Genomic DNA, 16,597 nt, shown 5'->3' on the forward strand with positions numbered 1-16,597 from the left:
AATATTCCAAGTATGCTTAACGCCGCCGACTACCGTTGAGCTGCTTCATACTAGGATTGTGCAACGGACTTTCGCCGCCCATTCCGCCCGCGCCCGGGACACATGAAGACATATGCGACAAAACCTTGGACCAAAATGACCGTTGCTGGTTGGCCAACACCTTCAATATTGATATGCCCGGTCTTCAAAATGGTCGTCACCAGTGATTTGGAGACGGAGCCGGAGCCCCGGAGCCGTGCATTTTCAGCGGAGCCGGAACTCCACGTGAAATGCAAGAGGAGCCGGTTCTATGAACAGTAGCTCTGGCTCCGATGTATTGCATAAGATGCTATGCATTTACTAATGGCTGCAGTGACATAATATTACGATAATCGTTCAAAAAATTGAGAATTATTGCCTCGTTGGCATCACCTTTTCTAACTAACCAGTAACCATGTTTAATTATTTATACACTGTAAAAAATCTGGTAGATTTACTGGGAAATCTCCGTAAATTTTGCAACGAATTACCGGTAGCTGCCAATAACTGTGCGTAGCTTGAAATTTTACATTTTGATTTGTAATATTACCTCAATTTAGCTCTAAAGTCAAGTTACCAGAATTTCTTCGCAAAATTACAGACAGTTACTCGTTTCTGAAGTTTACCAGGATATTGGCAAAATTGATTAGCTTGAAAATCTCTGCAGCCAATGTATACGTGGAACTGAATGTTACTGATATCATTCTCGTGGTGATTTGACCTGATTCAACCTCGTTCGCGAGACTGGGGTCTGTCATAAGGAAATTGTTGGCCCTAGTACCAATTTCAGTATAGTACATAGTAGGGTAAAAGAAACAACTGGCAATCGTAGATATAGCCACTATATTATAAGGCTGTGGCTATCGGCCGGTCTCGCTGGTTACATTCGTTGTCACGGATAGGACTGATGAGTTGGAATACCAGTTTAGGATGTATAATATTGTTCGGGAAACTATAAATATCAGCGCCGCATGCTAAGTTGACCACAATGACCAGTTGTTAATGGCGAACAAGGCGACCGCGACCTGTAATAGCTTACATTAGGTTACCGTTACGCGTTACTGATTTTTCTGAGATTCGTAGTAAACAACCAATGCATCACTGTGACATCACAAGCAGCGTCTGGTTACGTCAGTACGGTAAGTAGTGACATCACATGGAATAAATATCAATTTATACGCAATTAGATGGGAAAGAAAGGGACTACACTCTTAGCGAAAAGAGTGGTTATACACACCCCAAAAGGTGGTACACGAAAACAGAACTTACGTAACCCTGCCGGTGTGAATGACCAGAATCCACCCCATTCCTTGCGGTGTATATCGGATATCTCACCCTAGCCATTAGAATTGATTGGGGCGGAATTTCAATATATACACCCCACTTGAAATCCTGCATCTTCTTCCAAATGGCACGCTATTGCAAATAAACTTTCTTGATTGCATATATTCGATATCAATTGAACCATAATAACATAAAATGGAAACATATTTCGCGAAATAACAAAAAAAGAGATCCCAGCGACGGAGAGAAAAATTCACTGAAAATACTGCTCGAAGAACATTGCCCATGTAGTATTGGGAAGTCGCCTCCTCCAGGTTTCCGCAAAACACTCTTGCACGGCGAAGGCTGAGTCACTATCTTCAGCAAGATCTTGTGGCATCATCCTGAGATCAAAATGCATATTCACAACCCAAATAACAGGCACATATGCTAACATGCATAACTTAATGAAAGACCACAAAAATAGAAGCCATTACAAAGTATATATATTTTCACCAAGTACTTACAAAAAATCAGATGTTACACTTGCTAAGGCATTGCAGCACAGACTGTGGTCCGATAGGGTGAACTTACCGCTATAGGAAACATGTTCACACACGATCACTGTATGTGTGGGCAATTAGGCATCGACAAGATGGAAATTGATGGATAGTGTTCATGCACACCGCATGTAACAGGCAGACTTGGACAGCTAGAAAACGTTCCCTTTTTCCAAATTGGATTGGAATTATATTACAACTACAAGTTTTTTTTTTCGAATTAGAGTAGAATTAAAATTTGAGCTACACAGTTGGAAATTAGATTAAAATTATAATTCTACCTAACAGTTTTTTTCAAATTAGATTAGAATTAGAATTACTGAAATCGCCAAAAGTTGAATCAAACTCCGTCATCATCAAATCATAGTTCATCTTATGTGCACGAGAATAGCAAATTTCTACTGTACAGTAGGGGTGTTCAAAAATGACTTTTTCTTTCAAATCTACTGGCTACTCGATAAAATTGTTAGGTTACCTAATTGAAGCCTGCACACCAAATTTTGGTTTGATTCCAACCAGTAGCCGCATTGCTACAGGAGAAGAAAGTTTTTTATTTATTATATGAAAATGAACGAAAAAAGATTTGAAATTTTCTGTTCACCCCATTAAATTGTTAGGTTGTCTATAGCAACAATGCTCAACCGATTTGGCTCAATTCCAACCAGTGGAAGCGGAGTTATTGCCGTCACAAAATTTTGGATTTGAATAAAATAGTATTTACGGTGAACGATTCTTTAATCATTTATGACTGTTGTGCCCACCGTAAATACTATTTTATTCAAATCCAAATTTTACGAAATCAATAACTCCGCTTCGGTTGGTTTGATTTGAGGCAAATTTGGTGGGCATCGTTTCTATAGACAACCTTACAATTTCATGGCTGAACAAAAAATTTTGAATTTTTTTACTAATTTTTAAATAATAAATAAAATAAAATAACTTTCTTCTCCTGTAGCAATGTGGCTACTGGTTGGAATTGAACCAAATTTGGTGTTTAGGCTTCAATTCCGTAATCCAACAATTTTACCAAGTAGCCAGAAGGATTTGAGAATAAAGATTCATTTTTAACACCCCTGCTGCACAGCAAGCTTGGCTTGTTTCGCACTAGACAGTTCTTCTGTAACGTACCCAGGAAAACCGGGCATTAGATTAGACCTAAAAATAGACCATAGAAAGATTTCATATATTCGATTAGAATTGGAATTAGAGCATAGAAACGTTTCACAAATTAGAATAGCTTCAATTAGGATAATTAGACAACTAGAATACTAGCAACACCGCCTATATCAGAAATAACTGAATATGTTTTTGAAGATTCTTGCTGTTAGTAGTGTCATATGCCATTAGTAATTTTATATTAGTCGCGAAGATTCATATCGCAATTTTCAAGGTAGAATCCTCTGAAAATCTGCGTACCATACTTGACTATTTTTCCAACATTTCGTATTCTACTTTCACTTGGCGTAGTTTTGACTTGTATTGGGAACTGTTGCATCTACTTGTAATCGAGTATAAATTGAAGTTGGTATTTCTACATCGACTTGAGTATCAAAGCTGGTAACTTTGACCATCTCTGCTTTGGTTTACCTCATAGATGCGACTGCGAAAGTTGACATCAGGTGTCATTACTAGGGCAATTTTTTTTGACATGTCAAAAAAAGTCAAAATTAGGTCAAAATTGTAGCGTTAGGTCAAAATTTGTCAAAATTGTTTACAAAATTTGTCAAAATTGTTTACAAAGTCAAACATTTTTGACCTCTGCATTTCGTTTGTATCGTAGATTTTGCGCTGTCGGTGAACTTATCATTTGATATTTTACAGCTTGTAGCCTACTTTATAGGCCTACCGTTGTAAACGGACCATCGTCTGCTCATTGTGAATCATAAAGGGTCAAATGAAACAAATATGGACATGGTTTTATGGTCAACGTACCACAATATCCTAGCTGAAGCAAGAATGCTTGGACATTGCATGGTTCTTATATCAAGAAGCGCAAGCTTAAAAATTGTGATATAGACAACATTGTCAGAATGAAGCAACACGCTTTGTCACTAGCAGTGTGCACACAACTTGAGTGTTGTCAGCCAACAAATGCTGCTGTTGAACGTTCTTTCTCCGTTCTTGGCAAGCTACGTAGTAAGGACAGATACTTTCTACCCGAGAATGTAGGAAAGGATCTTTCGTTGTACTACAACAAATTTTAATTATTTCCACCAGAATACGAAATGTAACTACTGGAATTCTTCATAGGGTCAGATTTCGTTAAAATACTAGTTTTTCATGTAAAAATCTGTCAGTTTTTGAGCCAAAAACGTTTTTTCAGCCCAATCTACTTTGTAAGGACAGACAGTTCCAACCATAAATGAAGATAGGTAGTACAATTTTAACATTATATGCGAAAACACCTAATTTGCATACGTGAGGTCAAAATTTGGTCAAATTTCATTTTTTTCAAGTAAAAAAAGGTCAAAATTTAGATTTTTTAGGTCAAAATCTTCCATGTTTTAGGTCAAAAAAAATTGCCCTAGTCATTACCAAAGTTGTCATACTTGCTGGCTTGATAACGAGTCTTTCAGTTTTCGCAGCAAACTCCTAAACTCGGTTAGTTCCTATGATATAATCTTGCTCTTGCAGCATCCAGTCTTTAAGCAGTATCCTAAAATTAGAAGAAAATCAGAGAAAGAGATGCATGGACTTGATTTAAATTTGACTACTTGGTATTAATGCAAAAACACAAAAAGTTTTCTAGTTGGGCAATATTGACTTTCAGAATGGATTTAAAGCGACCCAGATAAAGGTCTGATTAGAAAACCGTGACTTGCCTTATACATGGAAATTAGCAAATTAGCTGGATGCTAATGATCACCTTGCAATATCTGCTGTTGATAAAGATCCATCACTGTTTCGCAGCATACGGTTTTATGGTTCAATGCGACGTCGACTTGGTTGAAATGCCCTGACATGATCTTGTATAGTAGCATCCTAAAATTGAAATAATAACCATGAGGTATAAACGTTTAGTTGACAATTTGGATTGGATTCTAAACTCATCTTATATGTGCGCTGGGGGTCTTCAAAAATGGATTTTTTTCTCAAATCGTACTGGCTACTTGATAAAATTGTAAGGTTACCTAATTTAAGCCTGCACACCAAATTTGGTTCGATTCCAACCAGTAGCCGCATTGCTACAGGAGAAGAAAGTTTTTTATTTATTATATGAAAATGAATAAAAGAAGATTTGAAATTTTCTGTTCACCCCATTAAATTGTTAGGTTTTCTATAGAAACATTGCTCAACCGATTTGGCTCGATTCCAACTAGTGGAAGCGGAGTTATTGCCGTTGAAAAATATTGGATTTTAATATAATAGTATTTTTACGGTGACCGATTCTATAATCAGTTATTACAGTTGTGCCCACCGTAAATACTATTTTATTCAAATCCAAATTTTTCGACATCAGTAACTCCGATCAGGCTGGTTTGAATTGTGGCAAATTTGGTGGGCATCGTTTATAGACAACAATTTCATGGGTGAACAGAAAGTTTTGACTCATTTTAATATAATAAATTTAAAAAACTTTCTTCTCCAGTAGCAATGCGGCTGCTGGTTCGAATCAAACCAAACTTAGTGCGCAAGCTTCAATAAGGTAACCTAACAATTTTATCAAGTAGCGAGTAGAATTTGAGAATAAAAAGTCATTTTTGAACACCCCTCCTGCACCGCAAGTTTGGCTCGTCTCGCATTCTACGGTTCTCCTGTAGCCTTTTCAGGAAACCCAGACATTAGATTAGAATTAAAATTACAGTAGACCATAGAAAGATTTCATAAATTCGATTAGAATTAGAATTAGAGCATAGAAACATTTCACAAATTAGAATAGCTTCAATTAGTATAATTAGACAACTGGAATATCTAGTTGTCCAAGTCTCGCAACACCACCTGTGCCAGGAATAACTGAATATATCTTTGAAGATTGTTCCTGTTAGTAGTGTCATATGCCATTAGTAATTTTATATTAGTCGCGAAGATTCATATTGCAATTTTCAAAGTACAAACTTCCGAAAAACTACTTACCATACTTGACTATTTTTCCGACATTTCGTATTCTACTTCCACTTGACGTAGTTTTGACTTGTATTGGGAACTGTTGCATCTACTTGTAATCGAGTACAAATTGACGGGGTATTTCTACATAGACTTGAGTAGCAACGCAAGTAACTTTGACCATCTCTGCTTTGGTTTACTTCATATATGCGACTACGAAAGTTGACATCAGGTGTCGTTAACAAAGTTGCCATACCTGCTGGCTTGATAACGAGTCTTTCAGTTGCCGCAGCATACTCCTAAACTCGGTTAGTTCCAGTGATATAATCTTGCTCTTGGAGCATGCAGTCTTTAAGCAGCATCCTAAAATTTAAAAAATAATCAGAGAAAGAGATGCATGGACTCGATTTAAATTTGACTACTTGGTATTAATCCAAAACACGAAACGTTTTCTAGTTGGGCGATATTGACTTACAGAATCGATTCAAAGCGACCGCAGATACAGGTCTGATTAGGAAACCTTGACTTGCCTTAGCCCAGTGGCTCCCAACCTTTTTCGACCCATCGCCCCCTTTTCAAGGCCAACACCGATCATCGCCCCCAAAATTTTGTGTACCGAAAATTGGGCATACAAACTGTAATCACCGGCGGGTTGACTAAAAAAAAAGGTCAAATTTTCGGCTCGATGTCTAATTTGACACACTTTTGTAACTAAATTTCCGTGGGTTGACTAAAAAAAAATGGTCAGCCGTTTTGACACGTCATCGCCCCCCTATCGCCCCTTTCTATTTTCGCCCTCCGTCGCCCCCTCTGTCCATTTTCGCCCCCTTCGTCATTTTCGCTCCCCTAGACCGCCAAATCGCCCCCTGGGGGGCGAGATCGCCCACGTTGGGAACGACTGCCTTAGCCTATACATGGAAATTTGCAAATTAGCTGAATGATAATGATTACCTTGGAATATAAGCTGTTTGATAACGATCCTTTACGATTTGGTTGAAGTTCCATGATATTAGCTTGTATAGCAGCATCCTAAAATTGAAAAAATAACCATGAGGCATACGGTAAACGTTTAGTTGACAATTTGGATTGGATTCGAAAGGCCCACGACATCCGAAATGTGTACTGATGTTGTAGCCTTGACTTGCTTTATGCTTGTAAATAAGCGAGTTAAAGTACAATTTTGTAACTATCCTACGCATAGTATATTACTCACCAACAACATATTTGATTTCACATTCACAGAGTAAGAGTCTGCTACTAATAGCAATCAGTCCTTGAATCTAACAAAAAGCAGATTTGTGCATATGCACAGATCGTGTGTATGTCATATCATGAGTCAAGAAGTGCATATATTATGATTTGTTTATATTGATCGAAAGGATAGTTTGATAAACTTTGGCAAGGCTATGTTTGCCTCTTCATATTGGTCAAAACATTGAAGACCCAGCTAATCCGTGCATTGTTGCACACCGAGTTGACCGCAGTAATGCGCATTGCTACTCAAGCAATAGATGTAAATTTCTACTCAATGGCAAGTATATAGAAGTGGCTATGTCAAATCCATGACAAGCTGCTTCAAATTAAAATAAATATATGAACAGAACTCAGAGAAGTAGTTTCAAAAGAAGTAGTCTGGTTGATGGGTCACATACTCTGAGTTGGCCACTGCAAAATATGTTCAATGAGGTAAGCCTGTTCCTAGTCAAGTCTCTCATATTCATAGTGATAGCAATATAGCATCGTCATATTTTCACCCATGTCATAATATCATTAACATTTATTGGCCCCTATTTACGGGGATCGAAAGCTTTCATCAAATGTCCATTGCTCACCTCAGATACCATTGCTTCATATGCTTCAGCCCTTTGCTGTTTGTATGTTACACTTGTTTTCTCATGAGGAGAAATCGATAATTTCATTCTTCAAAGGCCCCAAATTTGCGATCTTTGCCCATGCAAGTCTGAAGTAGAATAGATAATATGTTTACCTTCCTACCATAACATAACATAATATATAATGTGTATATAGCTCAGTGATAATGACAGGGTGATAGGCCTATAAACATAGCTCTGCATAGTCAGTGGTAGGCTACCCTTTACACTTGAACAGGTCGTGATGTGCTTTGGTAATCAATATAACGACAATCGAGTCGATTTTTTTCTCAATGCACTTACAAACGATGTCGCACAAACCCAAATTACCGTAGTTTATAATCATAGCTAATGCTGGACCTGTCAACAGTATCTCCATTAGAGACATTGAGCTACTGTGTCTTGGAGATTGGTATCGGTACTGGTGATACAACAATTTATGTGAATTCAATGTATCGTCACTACCGGTACGTTTAAAATTCCAACTTGCTACATATAATTCTGTTCAGTACAGCTGCGACACTGAGTAACAGGAATCGGATCTGTACTGGAAACGCAACGGAACAAATGTTCTATACTACAATAGTACAGATACGAAATGTAACTCACCATCCAGATATTTTCAATCTCGAAAGAGGCTTTCTTCACAGATTAACGACGACTAATACGGTCAGTCGATAGCCAGTCTGGTCTCTTAAGCGCGGAAATACGGTATATAACGAAACATTTTACATAGCTGTAGCCAAACATAGCAGCAGCTGTTCTGGTGACGACGGTTTGTATATTCCATTATGATGTGACAATTAACTCACTGATGTAATAACTATATTGAAGTTAAGGATCTCCGGAATATTTGTATGTATACTATAATCGATTTATCGGAAATATGGATTTGATAGCTGTGAAGCTGCAGATTGCATCGTAATAAGCTTCAAAAAGTCTTGCAGTACTAGATTTATCTTCATAGATCAAACCATTGATACGATCCGAAAGCTGTATGCTTTGTCGGTTAGGCTTAGTGTGCAATTCATAAAGCTACCAAATAGTGAATAACACATCAATATAGATATGAAAATAACCAGGAAACTTTGCCCAATTTAGTCCCTCTTTCGCCCAATTCCGTGGTTGTTCCGTGACGTAACCTGGTGTTCCATTCTAATTTGAATACTTGCTACGCCCATATTGCGTACTGCTCATATAAGTTTGTGGCTGAAATTTAACTCCTTCTAGTATTCACAGCTCTAAATACCCTTAACCTGCATTATATTGTGGTTATACACTAATGCTGTGGGGAATAGGCCCGAAATATTTTGTACATATAGGCTACGTACAATGTACAACTGTGCATTTGACGTGACATGAAAGAAATTATAAACCAGTATCGTGACAACTTCATAATGTGTCGTATTTTTGCGACACACTTGAGATACATCGGTCACACTATAGTAGACAGGGTGAAATTTCAGCCAAAGTAAGAGTACCGCAGTGCACGATAAATGTGAATTACAATATGATATTGCAGACTTAGCTATTATTCATTCATGTCAATGTAGCACACGAATGTTATACAACGAATTCTAATTTGTCACTGAAGCTGAAACTATATGCGTAGGCGAATTTACTTGATCGAACCGGGTTAAATCCATAAAAACTGAACAATGGAACATTGCCGAAGCCTACCCAAGTAGCCTTAAAGACATGGACAACAATAAAGTGAGCGAAACACGCATTTTCGGTGGATAATTCAACCCCAAAGAGAATATGTCCTACACGACCTACAGTTAGACACAGCAGAGAAGTTCTCAAGTGCCCATACAATGATCAGTATACAGTGATTCGACTGAATTATTAACAAGAATGCAGACTTGCCGCACCCCTGCCTGCTTAACCAGGCTTCTGACCGACACAGACTTAAAACTTCAACAGTCAAGTTTTGTGGAAGCGGCTAGCGCGGATTGAATCCCAAACTTCATATTTGTCTGACAAAAGGTGTAATCTTTAACAATTCACCCCAAATGCCTATGCTTTGGGTGTATATCTTATGGTATATGTGTGTAGGGGTGTGTTCGGCTCATTTCCACCAATAGCTTAGGTGTAAATGACAAATTCAGTACTTAATAGGTGTGATGACCCAAAACACACCCTACGCTAGGGTGTGAATTGCGAAAACACACCATTTTCGTTTACAGTGTAGATGTAATGATAAATGTTTCTGTAAAAAAAACGACCTAAATCAAACATTATAACGCATTGGCCAGTAAATATTATTGGTGGCATGTCAGCGGATGAATGCCACTTATTTTGAAATCGTTAGAGTGGCGTATCGTCGTCTGGCCATTATAGAGATTTGAGCAAAGGGTGGAGCGAAGCTTGTGCTTGAAGAAAGTGGACACGATCGTTGAAGATTCCTAGGAATGCTGATTAGGATACGCATCGTAAAAGGTACAGTACTACATAGTATTCGTTACCTTGAATATCTACGACTGTGCACACCACCGGGATGACTTTGATTTCATGATTGAAATATTTCATTCGCCGCATTCTCTGTTCTATTTTGGGATGTTAGTCGACCTATATACTGACCTGTGACACCACATACTCCGCCGCGGAGTAGTTGAAACTGTTGGTATGTTTATGTCATTTTGAGCCATAGCATAGACATGTTTCGATCCAATGCTAGATTTGTTTGGTACACATGCCACCTCAAATGAGGAACCTTTTGCTTCAATACATAAGATCAGTGGTTCTCAACCTGGGGAACGCGAGAAATTGACAAAGTCTGTATGAATTCTGACTAAACATGTGTTTCACAACCATTTTCAGAAGACGATTGTTGAAGATGAAACTTATTTCGTATTCAAGAAAGCTCGCCAAATTCAAACTCCAGCAGTCGCGCTCAACTTCATTTAAGCAAATTTGTGATATTATTTGAAGATTTAGAGCAGTGGTTCTTAACCTTGCCCCCAGCGCCCCCCAGGGGGCGCTGGCGATCTTGGCGGGGGGCGGAAACGCTCAGGGGGCGATATGGGGGGCGCTGGGCTCAGGGGGGCGGTAGGAGGGCGCTGGAGACAAATGGCTTCGCAGTAGATGATGTGGTGATAGGACATATCCTTAATGAGTATTCAGAGCAAATTAACACCGAAAACTTCGTTACATATAGCTTTCAAAATACATATAGGTTTAATTGTCCATGGGCGCCTAAATGACTGACACCGAATGTTCCTGTCTTGGCAATCTGAACCCCAAAAGACGAATTCCATCTGGCAGGGAAAAATTATATGTCAGTGAAGAAATACCAATCTGAAATCGTGTGCGTCTTTTAGTTTAGTACGATTGGGCGACAGGGATATTCCTGTTGGGCGATATCCCCGTTGAGCGATTCTATATTTTTTGATATTGCAGACATGGGGTCAGGAAATAACATCATGCAACGAAGTCATACCAACGGGTTCGCCCGCCCGAATATGTTTAATTATTAGTAACGGGCCCTACAGTTTCCAAGAAACCTCACAATGTTCGCTTTAAGTTTTGATGAGTCTGCGCACACTCAACAACTCACTGCGCTGACCCTTGGACAACAGTGCGTAACGACTAAAAAATAATAATAACTCCGGATTTGTTTTGCGCAACGTAGATTTTCTGTGTGCAGAGACCGTGTCAGCACTGCGCACGTGCTTAGCTTAGAGAGAACATTGCACCTCACTCAGCTCTACCGGTAGACGTGTTTACGTGAGCAGAGAGAGGATAAAAATTGATCTCAATTTACATGCAATTCCCAATGATATTGACCAATTCAATCATTAATTAGTGAAACTTTTCGCACTTCGCGCGAATAGGGGAGAATAGCAGCCTCGGTAAATGGACACCCAATGTAGATACCCAATAGGCTATAAGCAAATAGCGAACAGCCTATTGGTGGTCTGGGAGTGATGTCCCCCGGAAGTTTGGTTTATCACCCGATGGGGGCCCAGGACCAACGTTTTTTGTTGGGGGGGGCTGACGAAGTGGTGTTCCGGTCCTGGTAACGAATAATTGTACCTGCGGGCACGCCCGAATATGTTCACTTATTAATTACGTGTCCTTTATTTTCCTATACAACAGCTCACTCAGTGCTACTGGCAAATCTGATTACGTGGGCTGAGAGGATAAAAAGTTGATAGCGACTTATATATGTAATTACCACCTATTCATTCATGCATTATGAAAAATGTTGGTACATAGGGCAACCAGGCCACACAAACTTTGCTGACCATCGAAATCGCGATATGGGGTTCGTGGGGGCGAAGCTCTCAGAAGTTCGGTTTATCACGCCATGGGTGCGCAAGGCAATCGTTTTAGGGGGGTTAACGAAGTGTTGTTACGGCCCTCCCTCTTACTCATTGTCTTCATTACATTCCTTACAATATGAATATGGGGGGCGCATGAGCACGATAATTTTTGAAAGGGGGCGCTGGAAGAAAAAAGGTTAAGAACCACTGATTTAGAGGAATTCCCACGTGTAAGTCATTCATTACTTCATAGCTTTGGCAGCAGCCTAAAGCTCTTTGCGCTGGATAGCTGTTGTTAATAGCTGGCGAACTGCACTGCGTAAGACAGACTTCGATGCAATATAGGTTGCTCGATTTCGCCCTCAATTAAGCTACCCTATATCAACACAATTGGATTCAATTCCAAAACTGATCAAATTGGGCATGGCAGTACAGAACGACGCCTTGTTCTCTGTAGACACTACCAGCATTAGGGTTAGTCTCAGTGCAACCTACCTTGAAACAAATTGATGTCCTGTCCAATGTTTTTTTGCTATTTTCAAACAAGTTTGGGGAAATTTGTCAAAAATGTTAAAGACTGGAATACGGATTCAATGGCGTAAGACATAAGATCAGGGATGGGCAACCTGCTGCCGTAGATGGGAATTTGTGCGGCCGCCAACACCTAATTCAATTAGTATGTGTTAGCATCCGTTGACATGCAAATTGAAATTACTAATTCACTCCCAATTTTTTTAGAGATTTTGATTATTCTTGAAATTTTCTTCGCGCTCCACGCAATTCAACATAACTTAATTTTTCGATTTTAATATAGTAGCGCCCTTCTAAATCTGACCAGGAATTAGAATCGTGTGCTCCTCACGAAAGAATTTTTTTATGGTACATTTGGGCGATTTCAATATATTTCCACTACCGATACGCTGGACAATCCTGATCGGGGGTCAAGAAATAACAGCATGCAATAAAGTGCATGGTGAAGTAGGTCATGAATCTCTGCTATATCATGTAAAAGGCGGAGCCGTCACCACACAATGTATCAGTACCGGTACCGTACTTCAAAAATTGTTACCGGTATAATTTTGTTACCCTCTTTGTCTTAGTAGTCTTTATAATGTCATGTCTAGGTTAGGAACTTTGCTTATTATAGCGACTTAAGCATGAATTCTTTTTAGGGGAGCTGCAAGATACTAGCTACACAGAAGGAATGAGGACGAGAAAAAGAAACAATTGGAAGTTTGGCCGATGGTGGGAGACCACTCGTGTTACTGCATGTCTCCTAAAGAAGAATTAGACCTCTAGCAGCAATACTTTTCCATCGATAATCTTATCATCGTGAATCATGAATGAATATACAGTTTGTTCCAATCTCGTTTTGGGGCTGTGAAGAAGCTTTTGCGATATTTTAGCATCAGGTTGTTTTGCGATAGGTATGGGATGTACGTGAATTTACAAGCTGGTATGTAATCCTGATTTACACAGACAGCATGTATGTTGGTAGGCGGTAAAATTACAGTCTGAGTGGCAAATATACAGGATAAAATGTAGATTGGATATACCGGAGGTGACTGTAACATTACAGTCTGGCGTGTAAAGTGAGATTACCGGAAGAATGTTAGTTCAATTTACATTGACTAACGGTAATGTTAAATTACCACGAAATGTCTGGCTACCGTGCTTCCAAACATTTCGCGGTAAATCGAGGTTTTTATTTTTTACAGTGTACACACGCGCCAAGCCTATGGGTAGGCTGGATTTGCAGCGCTTGCTCCGTAATTACTGTATTATAGGTACATACCCTCAAATTCGTAATCAGCACAATACCGATGGCCAATTGTGTGTTTCGAAAAATAATGTAAACCATGCAAGACACAAAACAGGATTGATGCTTATGTGAGATGAGCAATATACCTAATTAGTATTGAGACGAATGAATAAGCGACGCCATAGGACAGGAGCTCTCAACTTCCCATGTATAACGGGCCGCATTTTAACATGACAAAATGCTGCGGGCCGCAGAACATCATTCATTACCATGTGATCGTATAGGCTCCTAATAAATTCACTGTAATTGCCAGTCGTATACGGACGTTTAATACCTGATTATGCATTCTAAAGCGTTAATGGACAACGTTCGCAAGCTTGCAGTTGCTGTTATTTGTGTGAATATGTTTGTAATCTTCCAGTGACGTAAGTAAATCAAAGCGATTTTTTTCCCTTTCCCGACATGGCTGGAGCCCTACCAATAATTACAAAAGTCAGCTTTGTCAAGTTGATGTTTTCTAGTGGTCCTCGATAAAAGCTCGTCATTGCTGAACAACTGTCCCCTCCAGACATTTGCCTGCTAGCATTAACCAGTGTTGGGATCAAGTCACTACCTTCGAGTCACGAGTCATTTCGAGTCATTGCAGATTTTGACTCGAGTCAAGTCAAGTCAATCGATTTTCGAAGGTGACTCGAGTCAAGTCAAGTCACTCGATTTTTGGAGGTGACTCGAGTCAAGTCAAGTCAAGTCACGAGTCAAGTCACAATTCAAGTCAGGTTGCCTTTTCAAAGTATGAGGCATGGTTACGTCATTGAATCTTACTAGCTGAATAAAATACAGATCGAGAGGTCATTGATTTTTAACCGATGAACGAATATACACGCAAAAAAGGCACTGTATCGCTCACATATACGTAGACCTGCTAACTTCGTAAGTAATTGCATAGCCTCAGGTTATAGTTACCAGCCAAAATAGAGAATAGCGAACTGATAAGATGCAATAAATTACGTATTTACAAATTGATATATGATATATTCGAGCCGGCGGCAATGGGTGAGGACTATATGCAGCATATTCGAATTATATTTCAATGAGACAAGAGGTTTGATTAAGGTAAGAACAGTGAACAGAAATACACATTTTGCTATTAAATTACTTTACTATACTAGTTTGCGACAACATAAGCTGTAAGCTTCGGTCCTTTCGTTAGCGCTCAATTTATTAGTGAGAGAACAATGGAGGCTCAGTAAAACGCACGACCAATGAATGATTGGTCGCTCTCACGGGTTACACCAGCGTTTCGCGAGCAATCCGAACATATGCAAGATACAATCAGAGGTGGTCAAAGTAGTCACCTTCGCTACTCAAGTAGAAGTAGAAGTAACGCCGGAATTTCTACTCAAGTAGAAGTAGGAAAGGTAGTTCACAAGTAAGTAAGTAAGGAGGTATTCTACGCTTATTTTTGCCTACAAAACTGAAAACTGTCAAGTAGAAGTAGAAGTAGTCTAAAAATCCTAACTACTTAAAAAGTAGTGTGAGTAGGCAAAATCTACTTCAAGTACTTCAAAAAGTAGAAGTACTTCGTTACTGACCACCTCTGGATGCAATACCTTTTATGGACACCGATTACTTGATGACTTGAAATTGACTCGTGAATTTTGCTCCGAGTCACGAGTCAATCCTCATTTCTGATACGCCGAGTCAAGTCAAGTCAAGTCATTTTAGCAAAGTGACTCGAGTCAAGTCAAGTCATTTGAAAAAGGTGACTCGAATCTGACTCGAGTCAAGTCATGACTCGAGTCATCCCAACACTGGCATTAACCCTGTGAAAATGTCACCTCTGAGAAAATGCACCCATATTGTGAGCTAGGCAATGTCCGTGCAGTCGGTGAAGTCGTCCGATGCTAGGCTAAAGTAGCCTACGCGCAGCAGCTTGTTTCAGAAACTGCGATAAAAGATTGACCGACATTAATGTTACTCATTTGGACACGGTTGAATCAGACAACTGTAGCTTCAAAATTTGCCAGGTAATGTTGTCCTTGTTGCTAAATTCCGGAAACAGGGAATTCGCAGTCTGCTGAAGTTTTCTCAAATCTTCATTTCGCAAGCTGACTTATTGGCATTTGCAATATTCCAGGCAATTTTAAACTATGCCGCCTCAGCAACGTTGTCGGCAATTTTAACAATGCCTTGAAATATGGATTGCTGGATTTGGCACTTCTCTAGCAACGTTTTGTCATAAGATGAAGTGTATATGTACTTTGCACTCCGGATGAAACTGTCTGTGATGATCCTTTTAAACTTACTCGTTTCGTTGCGACAACTATTCTTCGACAAATATGACAGATCGGGGTTCCATGTATCTCTGCAAAAGCAAGTTTATTGTTCCACACTTGGTTGCAAGCTCAGTTTTCGTGGTTTCAATTCCTTTTCATTGTCGCGATCTGTTACAAGTCAGTGGTGGTGAGTGTAACACTCTTTTATAAGTATACTACCAAGCGGGATTCTCTTAAACCAAAGTCCATCAGACGAATACCGATTATCAGAACAGTATACGAATTTCAACTCGAGCGTATCAAGAAACCAAAATGAGTTATCAATAGAGTTATAGTTTTTGCAACTTTTGCAACTTTGTTCACAGCTTCCTAAATAATCAGAAGTGATCTGGTATGGTGTTTTAGGCTGTTCGGAGAATCTTATATTGCAACTTTTTGCGACTTTCTCCATTTTTTCATGCAACTTTTTCCAATTTTTCATGCAACTAAATTTTTACTGGAAATATTCGGCACTATATGTAAATTGATCTCTGGA

The 16,597-nt window shown here is 39.2% G+C and overlaps 1 long non-coding RNA gene across 2 annotated transcripts; it reads right to left on the reverse strand.

Annotated features, from left to right (window-relative positions):
- Positions 1-1,217: 1,217 nt before the first annotated feature.
- LOC145436255 (uncharacterized) lies at positions 1,218-8,991 on the reverse strand. 2 transcript variants are annotated; one of them, XR_013914233.1, is made up of 4 exons: positions 7,718-8,991; positions 6,837-6,914; positions 6,142-6,248; positions 1,218-1,685 (listed from the first exon to the last, which is right to left on the reverse strand). It is a non-coding gene; the product is annotated as an uncharacterized LOC145436255 (long non-coding RNA). The 2 variants fall into 2 exon arrangements; XR_013914232.1 differs by lacking the exon at positions 1,218-1,685 and adding an exon at positions 4,634-4,823.
- Positions 8,992-16,597: the final 7,606 nt, after the last annotated feature.

This window comes from Botryllus schlosseri, chromosome 3, assembly GCF_051294905.1.
Source record: "Botryllus schlosseri isolate E-star chromosome 3, Bs_hap1, whole genome shotgun sequence".
NCBI classification, from domain to species: Eukaryota; Metazoa; Chordata; class Ascidiacea; order Stolidobranchia; family Styelidae; genus Botryllus; species Botryllus schlosseri.